The sequence below is a fragment of the Bidens hawaiensis genome, unplaced genomic scaffold, assembly GCF_021521415.1.
Source record: "Bidens hawaiensis isolate Kalapana, Puna unplaced genomic scaffold, B.hawaiensis_p1.1 tig00008819_1, whole genome shotgun sequence".
Lineage (NCBI taxonomy): Eukaryota > Viridiplantae > Streptophyta > Magnoliopsida > Asterales > Asteraceae > Bidens > Bidens hawaiensis.
Genome location: NW_027491636.1, coordinates 139490 through 146243, shown reverse-complemented (window position 1 = coordinate 146243; position 6754 = coordinate 139490).

The following is a 6754-nucleotide window of genomic DNA, read 5'->3' as shown; positions in this document are numbered from 1 at the left end:
ACTAATTCTGTGTGCTTACCATAACAGCCATTGTATGTTATGGTAGCTTACTATGGTGCGTAAAAGTAGAAGTGATACAAACTAAATCTCCTCGATTTAATGTGGAGAATCATTCTGAGTTGTGCATGTCTCCATATGCATCTTTCCGAATGATAGGCAGAAAAGTGATTACCCAGTCATACACGAGCCCGTGAGTGTTCTGATTCCCGAGAAGATGGTGTGTCAAGTACCTGCAGTGATCCAGATTCGGGACTTGCAGTTGTTTATTATTTGAAGCTGTATTAATATCTTTATTAAAAAAAAACATATATGTTGTTGAGCCTTCTGAAGCTTATGATGTTTCAAATATCAATCAAGAGGACGGGAAGAAGACTCTAAAGATCGATATGTACTTACTGTTTAATCAGACACTACGGGTCGAGGTCAACTCGGGGTGACTTGGGGAAAGCCAAATACGCTTTGAGAATAGATATGAGGCATCACAATCTCTCAAGTGATGTCCGTCTAAAGTTTGAGCTTAATTGAACCTAATCCGTATCACAGAAGCGATGAAAACCATACTAAGTTATATACCTGCTTACAACCTGTTTCTTTATGTCATAATACCGCTGAACATGAATCTATGTGACAGCCACTTAATTAGTATGATTCCTGTTCGGATCTTTTCTAAAACATGCAGGTTCTCGTCAAGACTGAATTTTGATCCCGTTTATTTAGTTACTAAAATCTTCATTGCATATCTCGTTTTATGGTTTAAAACTTGGTTACTTGGTTCTTAAAAGCCATTCGCATTTTGATCAAATTTATAAGGTTTGTTTGTAAATTAAAATAGGCGAACTTGTGATAAGGTAAAGAGGCGAAGTTGACCACTTGGTTGACCTTAAGCGAAATTATGACAAGCTGTTTAGCAAGCGAAGTTGTCACAGGGGCGAAGTTAACCTTAACTTCGCCCATGTATTTTCAAACCTATATAAGGGGTCAATTTGGTCAAACTCCTTTCAAACTCTCAAACACTAGGCGAACTTATACCAACACTCTGAACCTCGGCGAACTTGATTCTTGAATCGAACCACATTTTTATCTATTTCTTTTCCGTGATAAAGGTGTGTAGGATCGGTTTATCCTATAATTCATATTAATGGTGTTAATCGAACCTTGAAATGATTATCAGTTTGCGCCGTTTCACTTATAGGCGAAGTTAGGTTTTAGGCGAAGTTGATCTCAACTTCGGCCTATGTATAACTTCGCCTGCTCAAGTTTTTATTTATTTATTTAATTAATCTGGTTTGTTCTCAGGCGAAGTTAATGTTTAGGGCGAAGTTGTACTCAACTTCGCCATATGGCTAACTTCGCCTGCTCATAAGATGTTATCATAACTTCGCTCATGGTAACAGGCGAAGTTATGATCTGCTACATAAATGTTCTAACTTAGACCGTTTGTTGTGCAGATATGGCTGCTGTGGCAGGGGCTGGTGGTACTGGTGGTGACGAAGGTGGTGACAACAACCGACAGTTCTTTCCGGGTCACAACATGTATATCACTTTGGATCCGGATGCTAGTGGTATCGACGATTATCGCGAGATCATATCCTTCCTCGTTCGCTCACGTATTTTTCACGCCATCACGACTACTCTCCCCATTTCTCTACCAAATATCGAGGACTTTTGGCTAACGGTAGAATATGACTGTAGAGTTGATCCTCCGGTTATGCGCGCTACAGTGAACAATCAGGTGGTGCAGTTCTCCGCAGATCAAATCAGAGTCGCCTTGCAGTTCGGGGCTGAAACTACAGATGATCCAATAGATTTTCCGGCTCCATTCAGACATGGTGCATTTCTACGTATGGGCTATTCGGGTCCGTTGGGTGACACTCAAAGGAGAAAGGGATTTTTATTAGATCAGTGGCGTTTTCTGATGCACGTGATGATTGTGTGCATGTCTGGTCGTAAAGCTGGTACTGATGGTATGGGGGCAACGATGCAATCTGCAATGACAGCCCTGACTTACAACAAGCCCTACAGATTTAGTCAGATGGTGTTTTATGAAATTGATCGTCAGAGACGCGCGGTCGCCAGGGAACAATTTTTAATGTACCCGAGATTTTTACAGATGATTCTGAATCATGTAGCCCCTACGCTGCCTCAACGACGTCCTATCCGTTATGTTGAGAGTGTAAGTAAGAGAATCTTTGCGCAATGTAGGTCATCAAGTGCTCGTAGCAAAACAGAGCTTCGTCCGCGACACACGGCACTATTAGATTATCTGGTAAATTCGGCTTACGTTGCTCCTCCAGGAGATGAATTTCGAGACCCGGCACTGCAACAGGCTAATGTTCCTCAACCACCTCATGTGGTTCAACCACCACCTGTGGTACAGCAAGCACTGCCTGCTGATCCTGTTGCAGCTCCGGAAGAACAGGTCGATCTTGAAGCCGCCTTTGGTGGGCAAGGGTTCTTTGACAAGGAACAAATTGATCCAGCTGCTGAGGTTCGAGCCCCAGTAGCTGAGGCTTCTGGTGTGATTGTTTCTATGGTCTCTACGTCTGTAGCGGATTCTGAGAGAACTGACTCTGATTCCTCCACTGATGATATCGCTGAAGCACAATAGATTCTGGTCAGACAAGAAAGAATACATGGCAAGAGAAAGAGAGACTCGGATGACAGTGAATCTGACTATGAGGAGGAGTTAGACAAGTTGATACGAAGATCGAAGAAGGTCAGAGCTGGTAAAAGTTCAGGAGTTGGTGAAAGCTCAAGGGTGGTTCGTTTCTCTCCACCCTCGTTATCTGGTATGACTATGGTTCCTGCTTCGATGACTGTGACAGTACCGATTACCCCGAGTGTTCCCGTGGTGACAACGTCATCATCATTTGGTATTCCACCAACCACGTTTCAATTTTCTGCTCCGGAGATAGTTTCCTTGCCACCTCCTACTGTTACTCCATCGGAGGTTGTTGCAAGATTTGTTGAGTCAACGTTGGTTGCTACTGCGGGGTTATCTGTCACAATACCACCCGCAGTTACTTTTCAGCCTGCTTCTGATACTCCAGCTAGTTTGGGAATACCTCCACCTTATGCTCAAGACGTTTCTCACATGCGTTTTGATTTTGATGCTACCTTGTCTGATTCTGAAAGGATAGCTGCTCTTGAACGGGTAGTTGCTGAACAGACAAGAATCAATCTAATCCAGACTCAAGCTATCCAGCGACTTGTAGCAGAAAATCAGATCCAATCGTCCTTCCTTGTTGAGCACGGTAAACTTTTTGATGCTCTAAAACAGTTCTTAGCATCTCAGGGGGAGACGAGCTGCAAGGGCGACGAGTTGAGAACCAAGAAGAGACAGGATAGAGACGATGATCCCAATGCATCGGAAGGTGCAGGTGGTGAGTTGCCAAGAACTGAACAAACTCTTGGGACTTCCACATCTCAGGGGGAGTCAACTAGAACGGCAGGTGGATCAGGTGGTGAAAGTGTCGTGGTTGTGGATGATGAGGAAATGTTGGGTGATGATGATGTGGGTGATGATGATGTGTTAACTATTGAGGAGATTGAAAAGATAGGAGAACAGATTGTGATTGATAGTGAGATAGAAGAAGGTGAGATTGTGGATGATAGTGTAGAACATGATATTCCAGACGTTGACAAGGTGAATGTGAGTCAGGATATGGATGTGTCAGATGAGTCAGAGTGGGAAGAACAACCGAGATGGAAAGAAGACTATGCTCAGTGGTTTGTTAAGACAAAGAAGCCAGTGGTTCCAACAATGTTCAAAAAGAGTTACAATATCAAGGGGTATGCTGAGTCGAAGAAAGGTATTATTTGCTGGCTGTATGATGAGCAGTTAAAGTTATTTGTGATTAAACGCTTTGATGGGATTCAGTATTTTAAGAGGACGTTGAGATCGCTCAATACCTTGCCTAAGTGTGAGGTGAAGGATTTGGCTAAATTGGGTTTGATTAATAGGAGTGATGACAATATGGCTAGAATAATTGGAAAGATTGTGTGGAAAGAAAGTGTGAAAGGGAAGAAATTTGAGTTGTTAAAGCCTCAGAAAGGGAAGTTAGTTGAAGATAAGGAAAGAGGAATGCGAGTTGATGGCAAACCTTGGATGGTGATGAAATATAAGCCGATTCGGTGTTTGAAAGAAGTGCCGATGAAGATAATGCCCAAGGATGTTTTAAAGAGTCTCAAGTGGTGGTACATTGATAGTCAAACAGCTGAAGCAGTTATGGAAGATGAGGACGAACAGGAAATTCTGAGAGTGTATCATCCCATGCACTTGCGAAATTTGTCTCAAGCTGATTTGCAGGTACTAAATGATAAGAAGATATTCTACATTCCTGCATGGAAAGATGAAGCCAAGAAGTACCAGAGGGTGGTCTCTGTCTGTGTAAGACAGGGGGTTCATGCTTGAAGACACGTGACACAAGATTTTTGGGTTTACTAGACACGAGAATGAAGATAGAGATATGAAGCTACTGCCAAGGGGGAGTCTATTGGTGCATAATGTCAGTAGTTCAGTATCTAGTGTTTTGTATGTGTCTGTAATCGTGTTAGATTGTTTGTTTTGGTTTTGAATATTGTTTTACACAAGTTCGCCTGGGATGTAGGCGAACTTGGAGATAAGCGAAGTTGTGACAACTTCGCCTAGTATGTTAGGCGAAGTTGTCGAGGCTTATATAAACCTCACTTCGGCTTATCTTGTTAAGAAGTTTTTCCGAACGTGTATTGGTGATTATCGAGATCACATGTTGAAGTGTTGCAATACAAACGTGTTTATTAGTATTGTGACGTGTGTTTGTGTATCGGTTCAACGTATTATATATCTTACGTTCGTATCGTATTACATGGGGATTCTGCACCCTCGTGTTACGAGATACTCCTGTGTAGATCCGGCTGGGCACCTACAGAATTTTATATCATGGTTGATTTGTTTCATTTTTAGTTTTGGTTGCGATATTATGGTTTTGGTTGTGGTAGTACGATTTTGGTATTATAGATAATTGATTGTCGGTACCGTACCGTTACCCCGATACCTAGTTTAGTGGAGATTTAAAAAAAGAACAAAGGGGTACCAAAGCGAGTACCGTACCCAAAGTACCCGTACCCGTACCATATAATTCAGGTATGGGTACCAATATTAACTGATTTCAGGTACGGGTACTTTCGGGTATAGGTACAGGTACGGTACCGATCTCATCCCTACTTATAGCTACTATCAAGTCCCATTAAAGTTGCATCAGTTTGATCATAATATTATTAAATTTCTTTGAAGCATTACAAGTACAGGCAGGTAACTGAAGAATCTGATCAAGTTGTTTCCACATAATGCTCAATTTATGATAAAATTTAAGATGCGGGCATGTTATTTTGAGAAAACATATTAATTGTTTGATACATATTAAACACAACTGACCCATCCACTTTATCATATATCTCTTTTAATTCATTCCAAACTTCACAAGCCAAATTAGGATAAACTTGACCGAGATATAGTTCCTCGGAAACTGAATTTAAAATCCAAGTAAGCACAATAGAATTACACCTATCCCACTGTTTTGCAAGTATCTCGTCATCTATGGATCTAATGCAAGAACTATCTATAAAACCCATTTTATTTTTTTACTTGAAGTGCAAGACTCATTGCATTAGACCATACAGTGTAATTCTCTGATCCAGTTAATTTGATACTTACAATAGTGAGATTACTAGAGTCACTAGCATGTAAATACAAAGGATCACTAGCATCAAGTTTACTAATCAAAGTACTAGAACTAGAAGCATCACTTATACTGACAAGTAACAAGAATACACACAAAGATCAATTAATATGCAACAATTAAATAATGCAACACATATAACAAGGGATGTCTCTCCCTGTTATCCACTCACTGGATTCTAACCAGCCAATTTTGCCTAAAACAATTTAATTCATGTAACAGAATTAACAAGGTACATGTACGAACTCACCAAGGGGCGCCCAAATTAGGGTGTTCCTTCCAAGAGTCAAGATCTAAAACCTTCACCTAGGGTTATAGATCTTTGGCATAAAAAATGCGTCAAATCAAAGCGCAGACAACATTAATATCCAGATGCAGTTTAACGAGCACCGCCACACTTCAGATACGCATTAAATCACCGTACACAGTAAACACCCAAAACTTAGGGTTTCAAATTAAAAACACTAAATCTTGCAATTAGTGTCGATCAACAGCGGAATCGCAAGAATAAGAGCTCTTACAGCTCTGATACCATGTCAAAAGATGATAATCAGAGAGAGGTAGCAACATAATCCAATTCTTGTACTCAACCAAAATAACATCGGTGCAATGATTACAAATCTGATCTACTACAAATCATCAATTCAATGATTTGTACAAACGCTCCACAATCTAACAAGTAACGAATCTGGACTACCCGAACAAGACTCAAACTCTAGCTCCACAATCTAACAAGTAACGAATCTGGACTACCCGAACAAGACTCAAACTCTAGATCGAACAGACTCTTCAAATCTAACCCCCTGAGAATAAATAATACGAGCGTGTAACTAATAATAATTGAGAGGACTATTATATATACATATATGCTCTACACCAACAACTTTGACCAGCCAACTGACTTGGACCCGCAACTTGCTACAAGCCCATCTTCATGCTCCGGCCCATTAGTCTTCTTAACCATCCAAAGCCCAAATTAAAAGCAAGCCCATATGAACCCAAAACCTCATACACAAATATTCAATTGAGTTAGT